We start from the raw sequence: 8,784 nt of genomic DNA, 5'->3' as shown, positions 1-8,784 counted from the left end.
CCTCTGACCACCTACACACACACACAGATTAATAAAAATATTTTAAGTATATTCTCTAGGCCAATGTTTTATTGCTAAGGATATAAATAAATAAATTAAATACTGGTAAAACATCAGAATAAAAAATTTCCAGTCTCTTAGCAATCTAGAAGGCAAACAAACAAACAAACAAACAGAAAACAAACTTTTTGGACTAGAGAGATGGTTCTACTGTTAAGAGCACTTGCTGCTCTTGCAGAGGATCTGGGTTCAGTTCCCAGCACCCACATAACATTTGCAGCCTTTCATAACTCCAGTTCCAGAGGATTTGATGCCTCCAGGCATGCATTATTGTACACTGTACATACGTGCATGCAGAAAAAAATGCTCATGAAAAATACAATAAATACATCTTTTTAAAAAAAATTCTAATTAGGCCAGGTGCAGTGGTGCACACGCCTGTAATCCCAGCAGGGGAGGCAGAGGCAGGCAGATCTCTGTGAGTCTGAGGCCAGCCTGGTCTACAGAGCTAGTCCAGGACAGACAAGGCTACCCTGAGAAGCCCTGTCTTGAAAGACCAAACCAGCAACAAAAAACACTACCAACAGGAAACTGTATTTTGTTCTAGTGGCTGAAGTTAGTGAAGCAGCTAGCTCAGGGGACCTGTTAAAAAGTCATTTTTCATTCCTTTAGGAACACAGCATTTCTGTTCTTTCAAACGTGAGGCCAAAAACAGCAGTGCAAGATCGCACACTCCTTCCCCTCTCAATTCACCTAGATGTGAAAGATGCAAATGCTCAGAGGACGAGGACTATGTGCATAGTGCTTACCAGACCGAATGACCTTGGCAGAAGTCATTCCTGGTCACACCGTCACAGGAACAAGTGGGATTGTTCTGTGGCTACACAGAGTCTTGTACACACCAAGGGTTTGTGTTTCATTCAAAATCAGTTCATGAATGAAGCTTGAATTACAGGAGTCACTTCCTATTCTCTTGTAAAAGTCACAGGATCTTTGTGTGTATGTATGTTTGTGTTTATATGTTTGGGGGGAGGGTGCAGAGGTCATTGTCAGGTGTCTTCTTGATTGCTTTTGACCTTTTTTTTTTAAAAAAAAAAAACAGAAAGAAAATTGAGGTCTCACATAGAGATCTGGCTGGCCTTTCACTTGCGAAGATCCTCCTGCCTCTGCCTGTGCTGGGTTTAAAAATGCATACCAACAAGCCTGGTGTGTTAGTTAGGGTTACTGCTGCTGTGATGAAACACCATGATGAAACACAGCTTGAGGAGGAAAGGGTTTATTTCACTCACATTTCCATATAACAGGTCACCATCAGGTGTAATGAAGGCAGAAACTCAGGCACGGCAGGAACCTAGAGGCAGGAGCTGATGCAGAGGCCATGGAGGGGTGCTGCTCACTAGCTTGCTTCTCATGGCTTGCGCAGCCTTCCTTATAGAACCCAGGACCACCAGCCCAGGAATGGCATCACCCACAATGGGCTGGGCCCTTCTAGATCAATCATTAATTAAGAAAATGCTCTACAGCTTGACCTAGTGGAGACATTTTTCTCAATTGAGTCTCCTTCCACTCTGCTGACAGCAGCTTGTGTCAAGTTGACATAAAACTAGCCAGCACACCTGGACAGACTCAAGGGGCTCTCCATTAGCTTGGAGCTCACGAGACTGTGACTGGCCTGCAAGTCCTGGATCCTCCTGTCTTTATAGCTGCAATACTGGGACCACAGATGCCTTGCCCAGCTTTTCTGTGGATGCTGGGAACTGAACTCGGATCCTCAAGCACTTTACTTGTTTTGTTGTTGTTGTTTGAGAAGAAATCTAAGCAGCTCAGGCTGACTTTCACGGTGCGGTCGGTGTAGGCCACTCTAGTCTCTAACTTGGGCCCTTATTGTGTCAGCCTGCTGCATGCTAAGGTTGCAGATATGTACCAGCAACATGCCTGGCACGTCATAGAATCTTCGACCCTCGCCTTCCGAGAGATTACGACAGCACATACTTTGCTTGCTCATAAAACAACTAGAGGTCACGTTTTAAGAGTCCCTGGAGCTGTGCCTGGCATACTGTAGGTTGATGGGATTTAGTCGGTACCCTAAGAACAGACAACCAGAAGCTATCAGGAACTGACTTATATGGGCAAACTGACATCTAGTGGTGTGTTTTCATAACATGGGCCGGAAGTGTAGTTAAGTGCTGGCTTGAAATTGAATTTGGGGGGGGATCACTAGGCAGAAACACAGCACCTGCTTTTATGTAGGGAACACGATTTAACTCCCATCGGTGATTTTCAAACTTGGCTGTGTATTAGAATGACTTGTCAAGCTTTCTAAAATCTGCTAATAGAGGGCTTGGTGGCATGCAACTTTAATCTAAGCACTCCAGAGGCAGAGGCAGGTGGATCTGTGTAAGTTCAAAGCCAGCCTGGTCTAAATAGTGAGCTCCAGGCTAGCCAAGGCTTCATAGTGAGACCCTGCCTTAAAACAAACAAGGGCTGGAGAGGTGGCTCAGTGGTGAAGTGGTGAGGTCTGTTTTCCCAGAGGTTGTGAGTTCTATTCCCAGCAACCATATAGTGACTCATCAGCCATCTATAGTGGGATATGATGCCCTCTTCTGGCATCTGGGTGTGTATGCAGATAAAGCACTCATACACAAGTAAATAAATAAATCTTTTAAAACAAACAAATAAACTATTAAAGAGAACCATGTTGATGTCTGGATCTCACCTTCTGAGACATTCTGATTTAACTTGTAGGAGGTATAGCTCTGTGTCTGCCTCTCCCATCGCAATTAAAAAAAAATTAGCGGTGGCTTTTTTTTGGCGGGGTTGGGGGTTTGGTTCAAGACAGGGTTTTCTGTGTAGCCTTGGCTGTCCTGGAACTCACTCTGTAGACCAGGCCAGCCTCGAACTCAAAGCAATCCAGCTGTCGGTGGCTCCCTGAGTACTGGGATTAAAGGCATGCAACACCACAGCCCGGCTTATCAGTGCCATTTCAAAAAGTGGTTTTAGGGCTGGAGAGATGGTTCAGAGGTTAAGAACACTGGCTGTTCTACCAAAGGTCCTGACTTCAATTCCCAGCAACCACATGGTGGCTCACAACCATCTATAATGAGATCTGGTGCCCTCTCCTGGTGTACAGGCACACATGCGGGCAGAACGCTGTATACATAATGAACAAGTAAATAATTTTTTAAAAAGTGATTTTAATATGTAACCAGATGCTGGACATGGTGTTGGTAGCTGTGATTCCAGCACTTGAAAATAAAATCAAAAGTTCAAGGCCATCCTGAGCTACAGGAGACCCTCTCTCAACACATATGCATCATATCATACACACAGGTACATCATATCCACATTCACATCACACAGACACGTCACACACATGCTCACACATATATGGTTAAGAAGTACCGCAGTGGCCCGTGAGGTAATTATTTATTATTCTCTTAATTATTATTCTATGATCGAAGAATATAAAACCCAAAGGGTAAGGTGATTGCTGCAAAGTCACAGAGCAGGCAGAGAGAATTTGAGCTGGAGTCTCCCATATCCCTCACATCTGATGCTGACTTTGCATAGGTCTTTAGAAGTCTAATATTCCCCAAAGAGCTTCTGCATACAGGAGTCTAAGTAAGGGTCAGTAAGGATTTGCCCCGCCTGTGAGCTGAATATCTGCAAAGACCTTGGGGTTGGGGTTGGTGGGATTGCATGGTCTAAGGAAGGCCCTGACTTCCTGATCCTCTCTCTAAACTCATGAGTTTGAACTTCATGAGTTTTAAACTCTATTATTCTACTAATGGTTAAATTAGTAGTGTAAGGTTAATTGTGAATCAGATTACTACAAGATAAACATTAAACTTCTGTGTGTGTGTGTTGTGTATGTGTGTATGTGTGTGTGTGAGAGAGAGAAAGAGAGAGAGAAAGATCAGGAATATATTAGAGACAACACAGATTAAATGAACCACCCGCTACTGAGGCCCAGGAAAGAGTAGACTGTGCTAACACTTATTTATCTGAGGCACACTTATCTGCTAGGCACTGGGTAGCAGGGACAAACGGGTCCAAACACTGAGATCTGAGTCCTTTGGCTAACTCGGCCTCCTGCAGCGTTCCTCAGAGGATGAATGATCTTGAAAGAACAGAAAGAAGAGCAAGGATTTGTTCCATTCCCATCCGGTACAAACTGAAGCTCATTTCAGACACAGGAAATGAACAGGGCCTTTCTGGGTCAGGAAGGGAGGCTGCATCTCTTAATGACACATAGAGACCAGGCCAGAGCCTGCCAACGCCATGCTCAAGTAATTGCTAGGACGATTTCCCCGAATTTTATGGTGAATGCGTCTTTGATTGGTTCTTGGCAGCATGTGAGAGCAGGTTGAGGAAACTAAGGTTCAGCCAAGTGAGCAGTAGTCTAGAAACTCATCCAATGAAAAGGCTATATCGGGGGTCACAAACTCATCCAGAGGACTGAACTTGGCCCACAGATATTTTTGGCTCAGTGCTAGTTGGCAGTGCTTTCAATATTTTTCAATTAATTGCCAACATTCAGCTCCGGGAAAATTTCACACAAAAACTGATTTTTTTTGTCATGAAATATACTTTGTGTGTGTGTGTGTGTGTACGTCTATGGTCTATGGATTGAACCTAGGGTCTCATACATGCTAGGCAAGAGAGTTCTACCGTTGAGCTACGCCCACCATCTCTCAATATAGAATTTTTGTTCTTGAGACAGGATCTTATGTACATCAGGATGGCCTAGAACTCACTATGTAGTGCCGTTGGATGAGGCTGTGCAGCTGAGGAGGACTTTAAACTTCTGATCTTCCTGCCTTCACCTGCTGAGCGCTGGGATCACAGGTGAACGCCACCACGCCCATTTCATGCAATGCTGGGGAGCAAACCTAGGGCTTCATGCATGCTAGCCAAGCACTGTACTGACTGAGCTTCATCCTCGGCCGGTCTTCTACCTCCTGACATAGCCATGGTGTCTTAGTGAGGGTTTTATTGCTATGGAGAGACCCCATGACCACGGAAACTCTTATAAAGGACAACATTTAATTGGGACTGGCTTAGAGTTTCAGAAGTTTAGTCTATTATCATAACGGTGGGGAAACACAGCAGTGTGTAGGCAGACATGGTGCTGGAGGAGGAGCTGAGAGTTCCACATCTTGAGCCAAAGGCAGCAGAAGGGGACTGTGTGTCACACTGGGCAGAGCTTGAGCATTGGAGACTTCAAAGCCCGCCCCCACAGTGACACACTTCCTCTAACAAGGCCACACCTCTCAAGAGTGACACTCCCTGTGGCCAAGGATTCAAATGCATGAGTTTATGGCGCCATCCCTATTCAAGCCACCACACATGACGACTATGAGCCCTTGTAGTTAGTAAATGTTTACTGATAGCGTAGCTCACTAAGAAACAATGGTGGGAGCTGGAGAGATGGCTCAGCAGTTAAGAGTACTGGCTGCTCTACCAGACGACCCAGGTTCAATTCCCAGTACCTACATTGCAGCTCACAACTCAAGTTCCTGGAGAGCCGACACCAATACACATTAAAAAAAAAAAAAAATTACAAAAAAAAAAAAATAACTAAAAGGGAGCTGGTGAGATGGTTAAGAATGCTGTCTGCTCTTCCAGAGGTCCTGAGTTCAATTCCCAGCAACCTCATGGTGGCTCATGACCATCTATAAAGGGATCTGATGCCCTCTTCTGCCATGTAGGTGTACACGCGGACAGAGCACTCCTACATCAAAAAGGAAAGTACAAAAAAAAAAAAAAAAGCCATAGAGGAGCCGGGCAGTGGTGGCACCATGCCTTTAATCCCAGCACTGGGGAGACAGAGGCAGGTGGGTGTCTCTGAATTCAAGACACCCTGGTCTACAGAGCGAGTTCCAGGACAGTCAGGGCTACACAAAGAACTCCTGTTTCGACCCCCCCCCCCAAAAAAAAAAAACAGCAATGGTGGGGTCAGTTAGATGACTTAGTTGGGAAAGGTGCCCGCTGCCAAGCTTGATGAACTGAGTTTGATCCCTGGGAGTCACACATGGTTTGGAGGAGAGAACTGACTTCCAAAAGTTGTCCCTCTGACCACCACCACTTGTGTCATGACACTTATCCAATACACACACACACACACACACACTAAATTAATGTACTAATCACACAACAATGATTTAAAAAATGGGTCAGAGTGGGTAGCTGTTGCTGTTTGCATGTTGAGCCAAACAGAAGCCTCCTTTTTATGTCAGGGTAGGGAGAAGCCACTGATCTAGTCAACCAGTGAGTTCATGAAAAGGAAGAAATGGAGAGGATGGATGAAAAAGAGTCAGCGGAGACATTCTATAAGAAAAGGAAGTCAGCCAGCCAGGAGCGGTAGGCCCTTTATGAATGGTCCTGGCATTCTGTGCTGTTTTATCATTACAACATTTTGTCAGTATGAAGAGATAAGCAAAACCACAAGGGTTAGGCAAAGGGACACTAGGTCCTCTGCTGCAAAGATACAAGTGAACTTTGGAAGCCAGAGGAGAGAAAGAGGCTGCTGTCGGCTTCTGCTGTCCACATTCCTCCTCTAGCCTTTTCTTTCATCTTTCCCCTCACCTGGAAGGTCCTCTGCCTCTCTGCACAGTCTCAGATCTGATAAAAGTTCCCAGGCTCTCAGGATCTCTCCAGATCCCTCCTCCCCTGATCTCCTTTAGCACATCTGCTTTGTGCCGCACAAGTACCACCATATTGTCCTGAAAGAATCTTGTATGTGTCTATTATAAAAACCCCTTGTAAACTCCTCGAGAACAAGAGCTGTTTCTTCTGTTCCTGCTTCATCTCCCGTACTGCTGATGGCCTAAGAGACCCTCTGTATGGCCTTGCTGCCTTGCTGACTGGAGAGTACGGTTCAGCTCTCAAAGTCTTGCCAGCAACACAAAGGGTACACAATAAAGCCCTTTCACTATTAAACGACAGACAGAGGGGATGAGAAAGTACACGCACAGAATCATTCATTGTCTCCAATCTCTCCTGGGAGCCAGAGCTTGGGATCCTCAGGTTAGATGTGGAAATAGCTTTGATATGGTACATCTTAGGTTAGCATTTCATTTAGATGGAATGTATAAACTAGGAGATAAAAACACGGAACTGGGAACGTTAGTCAGCTTTTCCTTATCATGCTCAGGGTCTGGAGTTTGATCTCAGCACTACAAAAATAACAATAAATAAAAAGTGTTTGGGTTGCATCAAAGGTTCAAAGGAAGAAAACATTTTCTTGTATGCAGTTAATTGCTATTTCCCAAGTCTCTCCCAAGTCAAGAGTTCACGGGGGAACATTGTTTTTTCGTAGTTTAATGCTGATAATGCTACTAGAAGAGAAAATGTGTGTGTTAGGGGAGTGGTATTATTTCCACACTGCTATTATTTCCTTCCTTCCCCCATCTGTCCCTTCTTCCCTCTCTTCTCTACCTTTCTTTCTGAGCCAGGACCTCAATATGCAGCCCTAGCTGGCCTTGGGCTCACAAAGATCTGCCTGCCTCTGCCTCTGCCTCTCAAATGCTAGAATTAAAGAAATGGGCCTCCATGCCCAGCCGTACTGCCATTATTCCCATTGCTGATGTTCCAGTGCTTCTTAGGGTATAAATAACAATCACTATTTAGGGAAGAGCTATTATTCACAGCTCTTTTATATATGGCGTTTCTCCTTTTCCATGGCTACTTTGGGTATCAGCTGTACTTACAGAATCACATCTTTTGACACAGATACAGATTTCAGCTGCTCCTCCATGCCTAAATCTTTAAAGCATTACATATATTGAAGTGCATGAGATTGCTAACTGGCCTGGGGAAGTTCTGGAGTTGTGTCCTAGGGAACTAATCTTGTTTCCACAGCAGGGCAGTGTGAAGAGGTTGTGTTGGCATATTTTACTTTTAGTAATGGTCCTGTAATAATGCCTTTATATTGCCCGGTGAGCTGCCATGAAGGAACTTTCTGTAGAACGAAACTGGACATGAAGACATACACACACATTAGACACACACACACACACACACACACACACACACACACACACAGATGTCAGATGTTTCTTTCCTAAACACACAAGATTCTAGTTTGGGTTTCAGAGAGCAATTTATTCTTGTGAACAATTCTGAGTCTTTCATACTTCTACTCTTGTAAGATTTGTAGATCTGACATGTATTTAGGACGTGACCTTTCAAGAATGTGGAAAAATACACCCTGTCACTTAGTGTGGAGCCAATGTTCTTTAATCCTGTGTAAACAGAGCACAAGAAATCGAGCAGACAGCCAGGCCTGGTGGCACAGATCTGTAATCCCAGCTATTAGGGAGGCCAAGACAAAAATGTGCCTGGATTATAGAGTGAAGTCAACAATGCCAGGCTGGACAATGGAATAAACACTGTCTCAAAACTTCAAAAGTTAAAAAGGATCAGATATGACGGTGCATGTCTTTAATCCTAGCACTTGGGAGACAGAGGCAGGTAGATTTTTATGAGATTGTGGCCTGCCTGGTCTACATTGAGAATTCCAGATCAGCCAAGATGATATAGTAAGACCCCATCTTAAATGGAGAGAGAGAGGTATGGGGGAGGAGGCTAGGCTTGTAGTTTAGTGGCAGAGAACTGGCCTCTAATGTGTGAGGCCCTTTATTGAATCTCTAGTAACCTCCCACCACCCCATACAAGAAAAGGAAACTAGAGTAATCAGGCATGCTGGCACACACCTGTAGTGCCATCCTCTGGATGATGCAGGAGGATTGCAAGTTTGTATTTAACTGGGACTATATAGTA

Source organism: Psammomys obesus, unplaced genomic scaffold (genome assembly GCF_907164565.1).
Source record: "Psammomys obesus unplaced genomic scaffold, mPsaObe1.curated_primary_1811, whole genome shotgun sequence".
Taxonomy (NCBI): domain Eukaryota; kingdom Metazoa; phylum Chordata; class Mammalia; order Rodentia; family Muridae; genus Psammomys; species Psammomys obesus.
The sequence above is the reverse complement of the archived record's forward strand: the minus strand, read 5'-3'. Positions refer to the sequence as shown.